Genomic DNA, 20,665 nt, shown 5'->3' on the forward strand with positions numbered 1-20,665 from the left:
CTTTATCACGTAGCTTTGTCCTGGCATAGTCTGAAAACAATTGTCTTTGCTAGAGATTCTGGGAGTCTTTCAAACATGTTCTTAGGATGTGTCTTGTCTGAAATTTGGTGTTTATTTTTTTATTTAAAGAAGTTTATTTGTCTTTCTTCTTAATAGTCTTCACTTTTTACACCTATTCCCTGTCTGTGGTACTGCAGCCTCTCTGCTGCTGTAACACCTCTGGTCTCAGCAGACCCAACCTGTCATTCCAAAGTATACCACCATTTCATTCAGCACTTTGTCACTTTGTGACCTCCATCTCTGCCACCATGACCACTTTGTTTATGGGCCTATTGGGCAATGACAGGGGCGGCTGGGGAAAGATGCTGAGTGATGTCAACAAAACAGGTCATTCTATCCACTTGATTATTAAAAATCTCCTCTGCCGAGGTCACCCATTGGTTAGCACTCACATCGGATACAAATACCTTCACAGTTTTGACCACTCAGGAAGTCCATCCACACACCTCTTCCCCAAATTTCTTTGTCACTAATTTTTCAATCATGCTTCTTCCAAGTCCCTGGTAATCCAGCCAAACCATTGGCTAAAGCCCATGGATCAGTATGTAATCACACATCTAGCCATTTCTCCCTCCATGCAAAGTGCACAACCAGGTGCACTGCTCAAATTTCTGCCCACTGGAAAGATTTCCCTTCACCAGCGTCTTTCAGGGATGTCCTAGAAAGGAGCTGTATTGCCGCAGCCATGTCCACTTTCAGGTGGCACCTGCATATTATGCAGAACCATCTGCAAATGAGGCCATGGTCTTTTCTTCCTCTGTCAAATGATCACAGGGAACTCCCCATTAGGTCATCAGTGCAGGCTGGGGGAGAGAAGGCAGGGTGGCAGAAATACAGACAATGGATGGGCATTTGAGCCACTTCCTCATGTAACTTACTTGTGCCTTCAGAACCTGCTAGAGCCCTGTCACGTATATACTACTTCCATTTGATGATGGAATGTTGTTGTGCATGACCTACTTTATGGTTAGATGGGTCAGAAATCACCCAGTTCATGATAGGCAGTTCAGGTTGCATGGTGACTTGATAACCCATAGTCAAACGTTCAGTTTTTACCAAAGCCCAGTAATAGGCCAAGAGTTGTCTCTCAAAAGGAGAGTAGTTATCTGCAGAAAATGGCAGGGCTTTGCTCCAAAATCCTAGAGGCTGGCCAGGCACAGTGTCTCATGCCTGTAATCCCAGCACTTTGGGAGGCGGAGGCAGGCAGATCACCTGAGGTCAGGAGTTTGGCCAACATGGAGAAACCCCATCTTTACTAAAAATATGAAAATTAGCCAGGCATGGTGCTGGGTGCCTGTAATCCCAACTACTTAGGAGGCTGAGGCAGGAGAATTGCTTGAACCTGGGAAGTGGAGGTTGCAGTGAGACAAGATAATGCCATTGCACTCCAGCCTAGATGACAAGAGCAAGACTCCATCAAAAAAAGAAAGAAAGAAAGAAGAAAGAAAGAAGAAAGAAAGAAAGAAGAAAGAAAGAAGAAAGAAAGAAGAAAGAAAGAAAGAAAGAAAGAAAGAAAGAAAGAAAGAAAGAAAGAAAGAAAGAAAGGAAGGAAGAAAGAAAAGAACAAAATTCTTGAGGCCTCTGCCGTGATTCACCTAAGGGGGCCTACCAAAGGCTACAAATAGCATCCTTATTTTTCACTGGAACCTCAAGATCCATTGGCGTTCCTGGCTAATATGGCCCAAGTGGCAGAACAACTTGCACAGCAGCCTGGACCTGTTGTAGAGCCTTCTCCTTTTCTGGATCCCACTCAGAACTGGCAGCTTTTTGGGTCAATCAATAAATGGGCCAGAGTAACACACCCAAATGAGGAATAGGTTGCCTCCAAAACCCAAATTGGCCCACTAGACATTGTGTCTCTTTCTTGGTTGTAGGATGGGCCAAATACAGCAACTTACCTTTTACCTTAGAAGGAATATCTTGACAGGCTCTGGACCACTGGACCCCTAGAAATTTTACTGAGCTAGAAGTTCCCTAAATTTTAGTCAGACTTATTTTCCATCCTCTGGCATGCAAATGTCTCATGAATAAGTCTGCTGTGTTTGCTATTTCTTGGTTACTGGATTCAATCAGCATAATGTCATCAGTGTAATGGACCACTGTGATATTTGCAAAAGCAAAAAGTGATAGAGGTCTCTTTGAATAAGATTATGACACAAAGCCTGAGAGAGTGATAGGACAGTAAAGGTATATTGCTGGCCTTGCCAGCAGAAAGCAAATTGCTTCTGGTGGGCCTTATGGACAGGAATGGAGACAAGGGCATTTGCTAAGTCAATGTCTGCATACCAGGTACCAGGAGATGTGTTAATTTGCTCAAGCAATGAAACTACATCTGGTACAGCAGCTGCAATTGGAGTTACCACTTGGTTAACCTTACAGTAATCCACTGTCATTCTCCAAAATCCATCTGTCTTCTGCCAAATGAAAGAGTTGAATGTGGATGTGGTGGGAATCACAGCCTCTGCATCTTTCAAGTCCTTGATGCTGGCACTAACCTCTGCAATCCCTCCACGGATGCAATGTTGTTTTTAATTTACTATATTCCTAGGTAGAGGCAGCTCTAATGGCTTCCATTTAGCTTTTTCCATCCTAATAGCCTTCACCCTACTACTCAGAGAGCCAATGTAAGGGTTCTGCCATCTGCTAAGTATGTCTATGCCAATTATGCATTCTGGAACTGGGGAAATGACCACAGAATGAGACTTGGGACCCACTGGATCAACCGTGTTGGACCTGAGCTAAATTTCTATTAAGTACCTGACCTCCATAAGCCTCTACTTTAACTGGAGGACGACAGTGATGTTTTGGGTCCCCTGGAATCAATGTCAGCTCAGAGCCAGTGTTTAGGAGTCCCCAAAGTGTCCAATCATTTCCCTTTCCCCAATGCACAATAACACCCATAAAAGGCCAGAGATCTCCTTGGGGAAAGATGAGAGAAAAATTCACTACATAAATTGTCAGTAGCATAGTGGGGTTTTTCCTCAAGGGAATTCAGCCTCCCCTTTATTCAAGGGGTCCTGGGTCTGTAAACTGGCTCAAGTCTGGAAATTGATTGAGGGGCCATGATTCTCTGTTTTTATGTTTCAAATTAGTCTTCTGTCCATTCGACCTAGAAGTTTTCTGCTTGTATAAGTTAAGTAGGAATGCAGTAGGTTTCCTATCAATTTTACTTCTAAGAACACTGTGATGAATCAGCCAATGCCAGAACTCTACACAAGTCAGACTATTCTGATTGCCATTTTGCCTCTGCTGTCCATTACAGTAGCTATGCCCACGTTGCCTTTGATGGTTGAGTGCCACAACTTGGCCCCTGCCACCACGGAAGCCAATTATTCTCGTTGTATTTAAATTTTGTAGTTGAGTGACTGCGGTTCCCACTGTTAGATCTGACATGCAGAGAAGAGAAATTATAAGGTTCTTCAAAGATTCAGGTGCTGCCCTCACAAATCTGTTTTGCAAGGCAATGGTCAAGGGTATATATTCTGGACCTTCCCTGCTAGAATTAGTAGGTCTAAAGTGACTAATCCACTCCAGTATCCCAATCTCCCTAAGCCTTTTGATTCCTCCCTCTTCATTAAACCAAGGAACATCAGGCATTTCCAGGTCCCTCACAGTGGGCCATCTTTTAATCTATATTTCAGCTAAACAAGCAAATAAACTATTAGAACCTTTTTTAACTCCCCAAGCTGCAACATTAAATGCAGTGTTCCTAGTTAGTGGGCCCAAATAAACAAATTCAGCCTGGTTCAACTCTATGTTCCTTCCACCATTATCCCACACCTTTAATATTCATCCCCAAACCTGTTCTCCAGATTTATGTTTATATAGATTAGAAAACTCAAGCAGTTCTTTTTGAGTGTAGTGTATGTACCTCCTCATGGGGCACACTCTCAACCTCACCTCTAGGGGTCCGCTGGGACTTTAGTCTACTTATATGCTTAGAAGCAAACAGGGGTGTTGAGGGTGGCTCCTGAGAAGAATCAACATTATTTTGCCTGGCAACTGCCTCAGGGGAGGCCATCACTGTTGCCTCAGGCAGTGCAGAGTTTATCTCAGACAAAGGTGGAAAGGCTGATGGCAGCATGGATCAGATAGGGGATGTTGCCACTACAGGAGATGGGGAAGCTGTTTCTTCTGACAAAAAAGGCTCATCAGAGTTTACAAACTCAGTGCCCTTAGCTTCATCAGGGTCCTCCCACACATCCCCATTCCAAGTGGCAGGGTCTCGTTCTTTTCCAATCAATGCCCTCACCTTAACAGTAGACACCTGGTGAGGCTGTGCATACAGCTTTCGTTTCAGGTCAGTCACTAGCATAATAAGAGTTTGTGTCTGTTTTTCCACAATTTCAGCTCTTTCTCTAAAGGAGATGAGACTCTCACACAGGGCAATCTTAGCAGATTTGAGGCTCAGTAACTTCTTCTGAAGCCAAAAGATAACATCCTTGAGTTCACCATTTTCTATCATCACTTTGTCCACTGAACTTAGGACAACCAGCTTCATTATGTTCCTTGGTTCTCCACATATCATCAAACCTCCGCCTCCCAGGTTCAAGCAATTCTCTGCCTCAGACTCCTGAGTAGCTGGGATTACAGGCACCCACCACTACACCCAGCTAATTTTTGTATTTTTAGTAGAGAGGGGGTTTCACCATCTTGACCAGGCTGGTCTTGAACTCCTGACCTCGTGATCCACCCGCCTCAGCCCCCCAAAGTGCTGGGATTACAGGTGTGAGCCACTACGCCCAGCTGGTCAAAGGTATTATGTATAGAGTCAATAAACTCCTTGCCTCTCATGAGTGATAAATCAGGAGGGTCAAATGCATTTATTTTACATAACTCTCTGAACAGTTAATCCCAAGGACTATCAGTGTTCTCCATACTATTAGAAGTAGAGTCTTTAGCATTTTGGGGTCAAATCATATTAAGCAGCCAACTCCAGAAACCCCAGAATCAAAAAAAGAACTCCATCCTTAATATTCTGTTCCTCTAGAACCACTCCTGGTACCAAAATCTGTATTAGTCAAGGTTCTCTAGAAGGACAGAACTAGTGGAATATATATATATCCCTGTGTGAGATATATATATATATATATATATATATATATATATATATCCCTGTGTGAGATATATATATATATATATATATATCCCTGTGTGAGATATATATATATATATATATCCCAGTGTGAGATATATATATATATATATATATCCCAGTGTGAGATATATATATATATATATAGGAGTTTATTAATTATTAACTCATACAATCACTAGATCCCACAATAGGCCTTCTGCAGGCTGAGAATCAAGGAGAGCCACTCCAAGTTCCAAAACTGAAGAACTTGGAGTCTGATGTTCAAGGGCAGGAAGAATCCAGCACAGGAGAAAGATGTAGGCTGAGAGAGTAGACCAGTCTCTCTTTTCACATTTTTCTCCCTGCTTATATTCTAGCCTCTCTGGCAGCTTAGATTGTGCCCATCCAGATTAAGGGTGGATCTGCCTTTTCCAGCGAACTGACTCAGTTGTTAATCTCCTTTGGCAACACCCTCACAGACATACCTAGATTTAATACTTTGTATCCTTCAAGCCAGCCAAGTTGACACTCAGTATTAACCATCACACCTAGTTAAGAGAGTCAACATCCCTCCATTTGGCTGAGTCCAGGTGAAACAGTCATCAGCATTTTTCCAAGCTGAATCCAGAAATGAGTGAGCATTCCATCAGTGGGCAGATTCACATATCACAGTCACAATTCCAACTGTGAATTTTTTGGTGTGTGAGATTTAGAACCTCACCAGTGGGCTCTGTTTATATGTGAAGGTAGCAATACTAACTGTTAGCTTTGTCTGCATATTAAAGTCACAATCTCACCTGCGTGCTGGGCCCTGTGATACAAATTTGTATTGCTAGAGGGCTTTATGAAATTTCCGTAAGTGTCATAATCTTCCATGACTCTCATACAGGTAGGAGACCCAGGACCCTCCCAGTTTCCTCAAGCCTAGCTATAATAGTCAGCATATATTTTATTGGCTGGATCCAGGTATGAGAGTTATCAATGTGCCTATGAGCTAACTTTATAAGTAGGTCAACATCATACCTGTGGCTGGATCTACATATGACATTCCAACTGTGGACTGTGTCCATGTACAAGATTCAAGACCTAACCAGTAGTCTCTGTCCATGTGTGAGGGTGACACTCAACTTTTGGCGGGATGAGCATACAAGAGTCAGAATCTCACCTGTGTGCTGGGTGCAGTTATATGTCAAAATCCCACCTGTGGAAAAGAAACAAGCTAAGAAAGTCACATATTTTAAGTTCTAGGCTAAAGGTATGTTACAATATGCCTTGTGGGCAGGGCTCAGGAAAGAGAGTTACATCACGTGAGTGCTGTGACTGGTGATATGTCACAGTGCCTTCTATGGGCATGGCTCAGGCAGGAGTTTTACATTATTTTTGTGTTGGCCCTATGATATGTCACAATCCCCCTCCATTTGCATGACCTAGAGAAAACAGAAGAGTCACAGCATCTAAATTATGTCCATAGAGACGTATCACACTACCTCCTGTGGGCAGAGCCTAAGATAGAGGGTCACATCACCTGCAATCTGGGCTCAGTACAATGTTTCAATCTCCCCTGAGGCCAGAGCCCAGGCAGAAGAGGAGAATCATATCACCTAAGTGCTTGGGCCTGTGGTTTGTCACAGTTCATTTTTTTTTTTTTTTTTTTTTTTTTTTTTGCTGGGGGGTAGGCAGAATGCAGGCAAAGGTATTTCACAATACCTACTGTGGGCAGGGCCCAGGCAGTACAGTCATATCACAGAGGTGCTGGGCTCAGTGACATCTCACAGTGACTTTGCGGACAGGGTCCAGGCTGAAAATAAGAATCACATGACCTAAGTGCTGGGCCCAGCGAAATTTCACAATACCCTCTGTGGGTAGGACTTAAGCAAGAGAGTCACATCACAATCTTTTCTGAGAGCTGGGCCCAGGCAGGGAAGTAAAATCACTCAAGTGCTAGGCAAAAGTATATGTCACATTCATACTTCTGGGAAGATCTAGGTCTAAGATTCACAATTCCACACATGTCCCAGCTTCAGGTAAAAGAGTCAACACCTCCTGTGAGTTGCATCCAAGTACATGAGTCACAATATCAATGATGAACTGGATCCAGGCATGAGAGTCCCAATTCCACCTGTAGACTGTGTGTTGTGTTGGCCCTATGATATATCACAGTCCACCTCCATTTGCATGACCTAGAGAAAATAGAAGAGTCTCAGAGCCTTCTGTGACTGGTATCAGAGTCAAAGCCTTCTAGGTGTGTTGAATCCTGGTCTTAGAGTCACCATCCACCTGTAGACAAAATCCACATAAAACAATTACAATACCAACTTTCGACTGCATCCAGGTGTGAGATTCAGAAGCTCAACAGTTTTCTGTATCCATGCAGGAGGGTGACAGTTTTTACTAGGCGCTGGAGGTGCATATGAGAATTAAAATCTCAGCTTGTTCTGGGTCCTCTTATGACACTCTCTGTACCACCCGAGGGCTTTATGTTGATTGGGTGAGAGTCACAATCCCCTGTGAGATATTACCACTGGTATAAATTCATGATCTTGCCTGTTGCCCTAAGCTTAGGTATGAGAGTCAACATCTCTCCTATTGTCTGGGTCCAGGTATGAAGTCATTGCTGTGCCTCTTAGTTGGGTTTTATGAGTCACCCTCCTACCTGTGGCTGGATCCACACATGGCATTAAAAAATTCCAACTGTGGACTGCATCTGTAAGTGAGTTTCAGGACCTCACCGGTGGGTTCCATCCATGTGTGTGGGTGACAATTCTTACTGTTTGCTGAGTGTGCATTTGAGAGTCACAAGCTCAAATTTTACTGAGTTATGTAATGACACTTTCTGTACAACCCGAGGGCATTATACAATATTAGTGAGCGTGTAATCCTCTGTGACATTTATACCACTAGAAAACCCAAAACCTTTCCTGTTGCCCTAAGCCTAGGTACAAGCATCAACATATCTTCTATTGGTGGGTTTATTGGTCGAGTGAATTGGGTTCAGAAATTTTCCACCATCCAACTAGTGGAATAGGTTCATGTGTGAGACTCAGGCCATCACCAGTAAACTCGGCCTATGTGTGAGAGTGGCAATTCAAACTGTTGGCTAGGTGTGTATAGGAGAGTCACAATGTCACCTGTGTACTCAGTCTTGTAATGGCACTCTGTATTGCCCAAAAGCTTTATACAATATGTGTGAGTGTCATAATCTTCTGTTATCTTCCTACAAGTAAAAGACCCAGACCCCAAAGCCTAGCTACCAGAGTCAACATCTCTCTTACTGGCTGGGCCCATGTTTGAGAGTCATCACCATTCCTGTGAGCTGAATGCAGAAATGAGTCACCATCCCACTTCTGGCAAGATATACATATGACAGTCACAATTCCAGCTGTTGACTGCATTCACTCATGAGACTCAGGACCTCAACAGCAGTCTTTGTCCATGTGTTATAGTGACAATAGTAACTGTTGTCTGGGATTGCATACAAGAATAAAAATCTCATCTGTGTGCTGGACCACGTTATATTTCACAATCTTACCTGTGGGAAGGGCTAAGAAATGAGAGTAACATCACCTGAATTCTTCACCTGGAATATGTCTCAATCTCCCCTATGGGCAAGGCCCAGGCTGGAGAATCAGATCCCTTGCATGCAGGGTCCAGTGACATACTATATTTTCTCTAGGCACAGCCCAGGCAGGAGAGTCACAACGTTTGGGTGCTGGGCTCAGAGATATGCCACAATCCCTTTTTTGGGCATGTCTCCTGCAACAGAGAAGAGGCACATTATGTAGAAAATTGGTTCAGGGATTTGTCACAATGTCCCCTTTGGGTGGTGCGCTGGCAGGTGAAGAGAGTCAAATCACCCAGATAATGGAACTAGCAATATGTCACAATGCCCCCTGATGGAAGGGCAAAGACAAGAAAGTCACATAACCTAGGTGAGAAAACCTGACATATGTCACAATTCATGCTATGAGTAGGGATCATGGAAAAGAGGAGAGTCACATAAACTAGGGGCTGCACCCAGATATATGTCACAATCACTCCAGTGGGCAGGGCCTAGGCAGGAGAGGAGAGTCACATCACACAAATGCTGGGCCTAGCGATATGTCACAATCCCCACTGTGTACAGGTCCCAGAATAAAATAAAGGGTCATATCATCTACATGTTGGGACCAAAGATATGTATCAATGACACCTGTGGGCAGGGACCAGGCAGAAGAGCCACAGCACCTGTGTGCTGGACCCTGTGATAAGTTACTATTTATCTGTTGGCACGGCCCAGTCAGAAGAGGAAAATCAAACCACTTGGGTGCTGGGCCCAGTGATATGTCACAATGTCTTGCATAGGCAAAGCCCAGGTAACAGAGGAGACTCACATGAAATAGTTGATGGGCCCGGACATATTTCACAATGCCCCCTGTGAGCAGGGTCCAGGCAGGAGACTTATGTCACTTTTGTGCTGGGCCACTATCTTTTGTGTGAGCAGAACATAGGAAAACTAGAAGCGTTGGCCGGGTGTGGTGGCTCATGCCTGTAATCCCAGCACTTTGGGAGGCTGAGGAGGGTGGATCACCTGAGATCAGGAGTTCGAGACCAGCCTGACCAACAAGGTGAAGCCCCGTCTCTACTAAAAATACAAAATACACCAAGTGTGGTGGCAGGCACCTGTAGTCCCAGCTATTCAGGAGGCTGAGACAGAAGAATTACTTGAACCCAGGAGCAGAGGTTGCAGTGAGCTGAGATTGCGCTACTGCACTCCAGCCTGGGTGATGGAGCGAGACTCCATCTCAAAAAAAAAAAAAAAAAAAGAGAGAGAAGCATCACATCAGCTGAGTGCTGAGCCCAGATATGTCTCAACCCCCTGTGAGCAGAATCCATGCCAAAGAAGAGAGTCAAAATACATGCGTGATGGGCACAGAGATATTTCATAATGTCCCCTGTAGGAAGGGCACAGGCAGAAGCGTAACATCATTTGAGTGTTGGACAGTGCAATATGTCAAAATAGCCAATGTGGTCAGTCACAGGCAGAAATCACATAACCTGGGTAAAGGGCCTGACAGTGCATCACAATGCCCTCTATGGGCAGAGACAAAGCAGGAGAATTGGTCACATCAGCTAAGTGCTTGGCTAAGTCATATGTCATAATCCCTACTGGGGGCTGGACCAAGCCTGGGAAGTCAAATTGCTCAGATTCTGGGCAGAAGCATACGTCAGAATCACACCAGCAGGAAGGTCCTGAAATGAAATTAACAATCCCTAGGCCGGGCGCGGTGGCTCACGCCTGTAATCCCAGCACTTTGGGAGGCCGAGGTGGGCGGATCACAAGGTCAGGAGATCGAGACCATCCTGGCTAACACGGTGAAACCCCGTCTCTACTAAAAATACAAAAAATTAGCCGGGCGAGGTGGCAGGCGCCTGTAGTCCCAGCTACAAGGGAGGCTGAGGCAGGAGAATGGCGTGAACCCCAGGAGGCGGAGCCGGCAGTGAGCCGAGATCGCGCCACTGCACTCCAGCCTGGGTGAAAGAGCGAGACTCCGTCTCAAAAAAAAAAAAAAAAAAAAAAAAAAGAAATTAACAATCCCACACATGTCCCAGTTTCAGGTTTGAGAGTCAACACCTTTTGTAGTTTTGGTTTACGTACCTGAGTTACAATTTCAAGGATGGGCTGGATTTGTACACAAAAGACACAATCCCTCCTGAAGACTGTGTTGTGGGGAAAAGAGAGATCAGCCTGTTACTGTGGCTATATAGAAGGAAGTAGACATAAGAGACTCCATTTAGTTCTGTATTTGAGATGCTGTTAATCTGTGACCCTACCCCCAACCTTGTCCTTGCAAGAGACATGTGCTGTGGGGACTTACGATTAAAAGGATTTTGGGCGGTGCAGAATGTGCTTTGTTAAACAAGTGCCTAAAGGCTGCTTATGGTTAAAGGTCATCACCATTCTCTTAAATCTAGAGAAAAAGAAAAACATTTGTCTCCTGCCCGTCCCTGGGAGATGGAACATCTCCAGGTAAAACCCTTTGTGTGCTTTGTTTACTGAGTAAGGAGAAAACCGCCTTTAGGAATAAGGTGGGGCTTGCTGGAGCAATACTGCTAAAAGGTTTATGGAGATGTTCGCATATGCATCTCAAGGCACAGCATTTTCTTTTAAACTTATTGATGTTACAAGGATTTTTTGTTCATATGTCTTACTGCTGATTTCCTCCCTACAATGATCCTATTGTCCAGTCACTCCCTTATCTTTTTGATGGTAAAGATAATTATGAATAAATACTAAGGGAACTCAGAGGCCGGGGCCGGTGTGGGTCCTCTGTAAGCACAGCACCGGTCCCCTGGGCCCCGCTTTTCCTTCTCTACACTTTGTCTCTGTGTCTTATTCCTTTTCTCAAGTCTTTCGTCCCACCTAACGAGAAGCACCCACAAGTGTGGAGGGGCAGGCCACCCCTTCACTGTGTCCCCTTATTGAAGCCACAGACTCACAGCTGTGGGGAATCTTGGTCTGAGAGTAACCAACCCACCTATGGATCAGATCCACGTATAAGAGTTAATTCTCCAACTTCCCACTGCCTCTGAGTGGGAGATTCCGAGCCTCAACAGTGGGCTGCGTTCATGTGGAAGGATGACAATCTTTACTATTGGCTACCTGTGTGTAAGAGTGTCACAATATTACCTGTGTGCTGGGCCCTGTGAGGACAGTCTCTCTACCATTCAAGGGCTTTATATGCTATGCATGAGGGTCAGAATTTGCTCTGAGACCTCCATGCTGGTATGAACCCATGATTGTACTCGTGGCCCTAAACCCACGTATGAGAGTCAAAATCTCTTTAATTGACTTGGTCCAGAGAGGAGATTCCTCAATTGCCTATGAGATGGTTTTAGGAATGAGTCACCATCTCAATTGTGGTCAGATGTTTACATATGACCATAACAATTCCAACTGTAAACTGAGTCCATGTATGAAGTTCAAGACCTCACCAGTACACTGTGTCCTTGCGTGAATGCAATAATCCTAATAATTGGTGGGTGTGCACACAAAATAAACAGTCTCGCCTGTGTGCTGGGCCCTGTGATGACACTCTCCATATCATCTGAGGGCTTTATACAGTATGTGAGGGAGTGGAAATAATCTATGACCTTCCTACCAAAAGGAGACCCAGGATCTTACCCATTTCTCTAAGCTTAGTTACAAGAGACAGTATCTCTTCTGGTGACTGGTATGACAGTCATTATTGCACCTATTTGCCAGGCCAAGATGTATGTTACAATCCCATTTGTCAGTAGAGAATGAGCAGGATGGTCTCATCACCTGAGTGACCATCAGGCCAAGGGCTATGTTCCACTGTTTTCCGTGGGCAAGGTGCAGGCAAAACAAACTCATCACCTGTTGCTGGACCCAGTGATATGTCACAATTGTCCCAGTGGGCAAAGTGGAGGCTAAAAACAAGGGTCATATCTCTTAGGTCATGATGCAGAGATACCTCACAAGGCCTCCTGTGGACAGGCCACAGGTAGAAATCACCAATTTCCTGGGTGTTGGAGCCCATGACATGTCAAAATACACAATGTATGCACGGCCCAGGCAGGAGAGAAGAGTCACATAACAGGTACTGAGCCTAGCAATACATCCCAATTTCTTCTTGGATAGAGCCCAAGAGATAGAAGAGTCTTATCACACAGGTGTTGGGTCTAGCTATGTGTCAAAATATTCCCTGAAGGGAGAGATCAGGGAGGAGTGTAACCTCACCTAGGTGAGAAGCCCAGAGATGTTGCTGATTCTGGGTCAAGCTCAGGAATAAGAGTCATGTAACCTAGAAACTAGGCTACATTATATGTTGCAATTACCCAAGTTGGGAGGACTCTCATGAGAAGAGAGTCACATCATGTAGCTGCTGAGCTAAACAATGCATCACAATTCCAACTGTGTACTGGTCCCAGAAAGAAGAGGAGCAATATGTCACAATCCCCACTGTAGGACTTTTTGTTACCCACAGACAAACGTCTTGTCTTGATTCGATCCTCTTCGAGAGGTGATTTATGGTCCGCTATGGAATTTTGCCAGGTGCTTTTAAATGAAGGTTTCTGATAACTTTGGAGACTGCAACATTAGAACAGAGGAAAAATTTTCAGGACTCTCATGGAAAGCTGAAATGTTAATGAATATCAAGCAGAAAGGGAATTTGTAGCATAAACAGAACTAATAGAAGACAAAAGTAATAGTTTTTGCCTTTTCTCTTAAAATGCTGCAAATCCTTTTTTTTGTTTTTCAGAGTCAAAATATTTATAGCTATTTACAGTTTTTAACAACTGAGAAATGTATACTTCTGTAAAAAAAATTTGGAGCATATTTGTTTTTCTCTACCTGATTTCTCCAGAATGTAGAAACCTATTGGTATTTTTAATTTGTGGAAATATAGTTATTTGCATACGTGCCATAAGCATGTTTTCTTTTGCAACAGGGCACAATTGGAGACACTGGTAATTTCACCAGACTTTGCCTGGAATGGGGTGCTTTCTTTGAAGAAATCATACTGAATTTGTAGAGTCAATATAAGCCTTTTGGGAAACCTGGCATCCGATTTTGTCTCCACAGTCCCTGTGCAGGGATCCTGACCCATGGTAAGTAAGGAATGTCATTTCTTTTTTTTCTTTTTTTTTTTTTTAAGACAGAATTTCCTTCTATCACCCAGCCTGGGGTACAATGGTGTGATTTCAACTCACTGCAACCTCTGCTTCCCAGGTTCAAGTGATCCTCCTGCCTCAGCTGCCTGAGTAACTGAGACTACAGGTGCATGCCACCACACCCAGCTAATATTAGTATTTCATGTCAAGATGGGTTTTCACCATGTTGAGCAGGCTGGTCTCAAACTCCTGACCTCAGGTGATCCACTCACCGTGGCCTCCCACAGTGCTGGGATTACAAGTGTGAGCCACCATGCCTGGCCAGGAATGTCTCTTTCTGACAGAATCAGGAGCCCGAAGTTCTCTTGGGACCCCAAGAAGACAGAAACTCACCCAACTTATAGGTATTTGATGGTACAAACCCATGGCTGGGCTTGGCTTTTAAACAGTCTTTTTTGATATTCCTTTAATGGAACATAGTTACATCAAAGCCAATTTTAAAAACCTATGTGAAAAATAACTATTTTTGTTGCACTTTATACAAATAATCAGGCCAAGTATAAGACTAAAGCTTTTTATGCAAGTAAATCAGTTTTACCATGATTTGTCTTTAGTAGAAATGGAATACTGGAGAGAGAAAATAATTATGTTTCAAGAACTATAGTACACCTGTTACTAGACTCATTTGTTGTTTTTGAGTATTTTCCCTGCTATTTAGACTAATTCTGCTTATTCCTGTGAACACACCAGTGATCTCTGACTGCAGCTCGAAAGAAACAAGAGAGATGGGTAATATAAAAATCTAGATCAGGGGCCAGGCATGGTGGCTCATGCCTGTAATCCCAGCACTCTGGGAGGCCAAGGCGGGTGGATCACGAGGTCAAGAATTCGAGACCAGTCTGGCCAACATGGTGAAACTCTGTCTCTACTAAAAATACGAAAATTAGCTGGGAGTGGTGGCACATGCCTGTAATCCCAGCTACTCAGGAGGCTAAGGCAGGAGAATCGCTTGAACCCGGGAGGCGGAGTTGCAGTGAGTCGAGATTGTGCCACTGCACTCCAGCCTGGCCAACAGAGCGAGACTCCATCTCAATAAATAAATAAATAAAGTAAGTAAGTAAGTAAATCCGGATCACTATTCTAACTGTGAACACATATTGGAATCAGGTAGTAAACCCATATCAGCTTTGTTCCAACGTCTGCCTTTATTTAGTTTACTTGGGATAATTTTACTTATTTTGCTTTACTGTTGTGGATTATATTGTTGTTGTGCGCTTTGTGTAGAAATGCAGGATAAGCTTGCTCAATGTTTTTCTTAAATAGAACACTCAATTTTGCAGATATCATCTTTTGGTAAGAACTCAAGAGTTATAAATGGCCCTTGTCATACTGATGCTTTCTCACCTGGCCAGGCATGGTGGTTCACGCCTGTAATCCTAGCACTTTGGGAGGCCAAGAAAGGTGGATTGCCTGAGGTCAGGAGCTCAAGACCAGCTTGGCCAACATGGTGAAACCTTGTCTCTAGAAAATTAGCCAGGCATGGTGGTGGGTACCTGTAATCCCAGTTTCTCAAGAGGCTGAGGCGAGAGAATCACTTGAACCCAGGAGGCGGAAGCTGCAGTGAGCTGAGATCGCACCACTGCATTCCAGCCTAGGCAACAGAGTGAAACTGTCTCAAAGAAAAAAAAAATGATAAAGAAAAAGAAAGGTCAAATCACCTAGGTGCTGGGCCCAGAGATACTTCATAGCCCCTCATTGGGCACAGCCGAAGCAGTAGAAAAATTCACATAACCTAGGTGCTGGATACAGCAGTACGTCCCAATACCCCTTGAAAGAAGGGTGAGCCAGAGAGTAACATCACAGTGTGAGGGACCAAAAGGTACGTTACAATGCCTTCTGTAGGCAGAGGACAAGGTGGACGATTACATCACCTTCATGTTGGGCTCCACAATACGTCACCATGGCCCATGTGGGCAAAACCCAGGCAGGAGAGTCACATAACGTAAGTGTGAGGAGCCACAATATGTCAAAGTTGTCTCTATGGGCAGAACCAAGACATTGACTAAGTGCTGGGTGCAGCAAGATGTCACTATCCAGTCTGTGGGCTGAGCCCAGGCAGGAGTGTAAAAGTTCTCAAGTGCTAGGCTGAGGTACATGTCACAGTCACAGCTGCAGGAAGATCCAGAGATGAGATTAACCATCCTGCATATGTCTTGGTTCTAGGTATGAGACGTACCATCTATGGTGGTGTTGGGTCTAAGTGTATAATCCAAAAGCTCAACAGTTTAGGGAATCCATCCATAAGAGCCTCAATCTCTCCTACAGGCTGTGTCCCTTTAGTGGAGTCAAAGCCTCACAGATATGCTGGATCTTGGTCTTAGTGTGACCAACCCACCTGTGAACCTAATCCATGTATGAATCAATTTTCCATCTTCAACTTTCTTTGGATGTGAGATTCAGAACCTCAACAGTCAGCTGTGTTCATGTGGAAGAATGACAATATTTACTGCCAGCTGGGTATACATATATGAGTGTCATAATCTCACCTCTATGCCATGCTCTGTTATGACACCCTTTGTATCACAAAGGTCTCAGAGCATATATATATATATATACACACACATTAAAGTCACACTATGCTCTGAGACCTTTGTGCATCTACAGACTCATGATCCTACCTGTGGCCCCAAACCCAGGAATAAGAGTCAACATCTCTCCATTGAATACATCCAAGTAGAAAGGATCTAACTTGCCAGAATTAGAAATGAGTCGCCATCCCAACTGTAGCTGGATGTTCACATATGACAGTCACAATCCAAACTGTGGGCTGTGTCAATGTGTGAAATTCAGGACCTCTCCAATGGGCTCTGTCCATCTGTGAGGGTGACCGTCTTAACAGTGTGGTATGTGCATATAAGAAACACAGTCTCACCTGTTTAGTGTGCCCTGTAATGACACTTTCTGTACCACTCAAGGGCTTTATATAGTATGTAAAAGAATAGTAGTCCTTTATGACCTTAATACATAGAGAAGACTCATAATCTCTCTCATTTTCCTAAGTCTAGTTATGGGAGACTGTATCTCTTCTATTGGCTGGTTTGAGGTATAAGAACAATTAATGAACCTGTAAGCTGGACAAAATATATGTCACAATTCTACCTGTGGGTAGGAAGTGAGCAGCAGATTCACATCACGTAGGTTTTTGGCAAAGATATGTCACAATCTTTCCTGAGGTCAGAAACCAGGCAGAAGTCATATCACCTAGGTGCTCAGCCACAGATACATTACAATCCCCTCTTAAAGCAGAGTACAGGCAGCAGAGTCATTTCACCTGGGTGCTGAGCTCAGTGATATGTCAAAACGCTCTCTGTGGGCACAGCCTAGGCAGGAGAGACACATCATCTGGTGACTGGGTCCAGCAATACATTACAACATTCTCTGTAGGCAGGATGCAGGCAAAAGAGGAGAGTCACATCTCATAGGTGATGGAGGAAGAGACATCTTACAAGGCCCCTCATGGGCAGGGCCCAGGCTGGAGCCTCCCATCCTAAAGGAATGATGCCCAGCTATATATAACAATACCCAAGATATGCAGGGCCCAGGGAAAACAGAAGAGTAGCATCACTTAAGTGCTAGGTTTGGTGATGTGTCAAAATCCCCCATTTTGTCAAGGCCCAAGCAGAAGAGAAGAGTCACATCACCTAGGTGATGAATGAACAGATATGTTTTAATACCTCTGTAGGCAGGGCCCAAACAGATTTGCATCTCAAAAGTGTTTGGTCCAGGCAGGAGAGGAAAGTCACATCACCTAGGTGTTGAGCCCAGTGACATATCACAATCTGTTCTTGGGCAGAGACCAAGAAGTAGAGGAAAGTCACTTCCCCTGGGTTCTAGAGCCAGCAAAATGCCACAAGGCCCTCTGTGAAAAGTGCTAAGGCAAAAGTATAGTCTCACACCACCTAGATGCTGGGTTCAGTGATATGCCACAATTTCACCTGTAGGACCTAGGCAGAAGGGCCAAAACACTCAGGTGCTGGGAAGAGCTGTATGATACAATCACACATGCAAGATGGTCTAAGAATGAGATTAATGATCCCACACATGATCTGGTTCAAGGTACGAGAGTCAATACCTACTGTATGTTGTGTCTAATTACACGAGTCACCATCTCAAAGGTGAACTGGATCTGTGTATTAAGTCCTCAATCCCTCCCATGAACTGTGTTCCCTTAGTGGAGTCAGAGGCTCACAGGTGTGCTGAATCTTGGTCTGAGAGTCACCAACCCACCTGTGGACCAGATCCATATATGTGATTCAATTTTTCAACTTTCAGCTGCCTTTGGATGTGAGGTTCAGAACCTCAAAAGTTGGCTGGGTTCATGTGGGAAAATGATAATCCTTACTGTTGTCAGGGTGTGCATAGGAGTGTCACAATCTCATCTATGTGCTTGGCCCTTTTAGGACACTCTCTGTACTATCCTAGGGCGTTATATGGTTTGCATGGGAGCCACAATCCAGCTTGAGATTTTCATGCTGGTATAAGCCTATGATTGTATCTGTGTCCCTAAGCCCAGTTATGAGAGTCAACATCTCTCCAATTTTCTGGGTTCAGATAGGAGAGCCCTCACTTTCTCATGAGCTGCATTTAAAAATGTTTTGCTATCCCAAATCTGGATGGATGGTCACATATGACAGTCACAATTCCAATTGTGGACTGCATCCATGTGTGGGATTCACAATTACAGTCTGTCCATCTGTGAGGGTCACAATTTTAACAGGTGCTTGGTTGTCCATACATGCAAGTCAATCTCATCTGTGTGCTGGGCTCTGTGATGACACACTGCAAAGAATCCAAAGACTTTATACCATAGGTGAGAGTATAGTAATCCCCTCTGACCTTCAGAAAATAGGAGACTCAGAATCTTATCCATTTTCCTAAGCCTAGCTATGAGAGACAGCATATCAACTGTTTTCTGGTTTAAGATATGAGAGTCGTCATCTCACCTGCAACATGGGACATGTAACCTGTGAGTTGGTAGTCAGTAGAGAGTCACATCAACTGGGTGCTGGGCCAGAGATTTGTACAATATTCCCTGATGGAAGGGACCAGGCAGGAGAGGAACATCACCTGGGTGCTGAGCCCAGTGATATGTCACAATGCTCCCTGTGGGCAAGGTTCAGGCAAAAGAAACTCATCATCTGGTCGGTAGGCCCAGCAACATGTTACAATCTTCTCTATAAGCAGGGTGCCGGTAGAAGAGGACTGTCACATCTCACAGGCAATAGATGCACAGATATGTCAAGAGGCCTTCTGTGAGCAGGGCCCATGCATGTGCCTCCCATCCCCTATGTGCTGAGTCCAGCGATATGACACAATACCAAAATATGCAGGGCCCCGCAAAATAGGAATGTCACCTCAACTAGGGTCTGGGTCCAGTGAATTGCTACAATCTCCTTTATTTTGGCAGTGTCCAGGCAGAAGAGAAGAGGTAAATAACCTAAGGGATGAATGAAAAAATATTTTATAGTACCCCTGTGGACACAGCCCATAGAGAAGAGTCATATTAACGAGGTGATGGACCCAGACATATGTCACAATACATGATGTATGCTTGGCCCAAACATGAGAGTCACATCATCCACTTGCTGGGACTAGTGATACATCACAATCTCTCCTTGAACTGAGACTAAGCAGTGGAGGAGAGTCATATCACCTGTGTGCTGCGTTTAGCAATGTGTCACAATACCCTCTGAGGGGAGAGTCCAGGCAGTATTGTCACATCACCTGGTTGCTAGGTCAGGGATATGTCACAGTCTTCCCTGAATGTGCGGACCAGATAGGTGAGTCACATCACCTGGGTGCTCAGCCAGTGATATGTTACAGTGTCCTTCTAAAAGCAGGGCACAGTTGGTATAGTCACATTACCTAGTTTCTGGAAGCAGCAATATGTCACAGTGTTCCGTGGTGGGCTAGGCCCAGGCTGAAGAGACACATGACCTGGTTGTTGCACCCAGTGTTATGTCACAATCTTCTCTGAAGGCAGGGTGCAGGCAGAGGAGAGACACATCCCCTAGGTGATAGATGCAAAGAAATATCAAAAAGCCCTCTGTAGTCAGGGCCAAGGCAAAAGTCTCTCATCTCCTAGGTTTTGGACCCAGCAATATGTCACAATAACAAAATTATGCAAGGCCCAGGTAAAAGAGGAGAGTGACACCATTAAGTGCTCGGTCCAGTGATAAGTTTCTATCCTTCTTTTTGTCAGGACCCAGGCAGAAGAGGGGAGTCACATCACCTAGATAACTAACAACATGATATGTGATAATGCCCCTGTGGGCATGACCCATGCAGGAAACTTACATGACCTAGACATTGCACCCAGCCATGTTACAATGGCAACGTATGTACAGCCCAGGGAGGAGAGGAGCGTCACATAACCTAGGCCCAGTGATACATCACAATTTCTTATTGGGCAGAGCCCAAGCAGTAGAGAAGAGTCATATCACCTAGTTGCTGGGTCTGACAACATAAAACACTACCCCCTGAGAAGATCAGGCAAGAGAGTCACATCACCTAGGTGATGGGCTCAGATATGTTATAATGTCCCCAGGTGAGCAGGTCTAAGGAAGAAGAGGAAAGCCACATAAACTAGGGCCAGGGCCCAACTATATGTCACAGTCACGCCAGTGGGGAATACCCAGGCATGAGAAGAGAATCACATCACATAGGAGCTGGGCCCAGCAATATGTAGCAATCTCTACTGTGAACAAGTCTGAAAATAAGAAGGGTCACATCAACTAGGTGATGAACTCAGAAATACGTGAAAATGATTTCTGTTGGCAAAGACCAGGCAGAAAAATTACATCATGTGTGCTGGGCTTAGTGATAAATCATTATCCCTTCTGTGGGCATGGT

The 20,665-nt window shown here is 44.4% G+C and overlaps 1 protein-coding gene and 2 long non-coding RNA genes across 3 annotated transcripts; all 3 read right to left on the reverse strand.

Moving 5' to 3' along the window:
- Positions 1–20,665, reverse strand: part of LOC129459381 (zinc finger protein 676-like) — a 375,112-nt gene that overhangs the window by 54,245 nt on the left and 300,202 nt on the right.
- LOC129459436 (uncharacterized) lies at positions 6,302–8,851 on the reverse strand. 2 transcript variants are annotated; one of them, XR_008649979.1, is made up of 3 exons: positions 8,715–8,851; positions 7,178–7,414; positions 6,302–6,338 (listed from the first exon to the last, which is right to left on the reverse strand). It is a non-coding gene; the product is annotated as an uncharacterized lncRNA (long non-coding RNA). The 2 variants fall into 2 exon arrangements; XR_008649978.2 differs by lacking the exon at positions 6,302–6,338 and adding an exon at positions 6,468–6,564.
- Positions 13,143–19,780, reverse strand: LOC129459442 (uncharacterized). The gene is made up of 4 exons (XR_008649985.2): positions 19,679–19,780; positions 19,168–19,250; positions 18,757–18,916; positions 13,143–13,229 (listed from the first exon to the last, which is right to left on the reverse strand). It is a non-coding gene; the product is annotated as an uncharacterized lncRNA (long non-coding RNA).

This window comes from Symphalangus syndactylus, chromosome 13, assembly GCF_028878055.3.
Source record: "Symphalangus syndactylus isolate Jambi chromosome 13, NHGRI_mSymSyn1-v2.1_pri, whole genome shotgun sequence".
In the NCBI taxonomy this organism is placed as follows: domain Eukaryota; kingdom Metazoa; phylum Chordata; class Mammalia; order Primates; family Hylobatidae; genus Symphalangus; species Symphalangus syndactylus.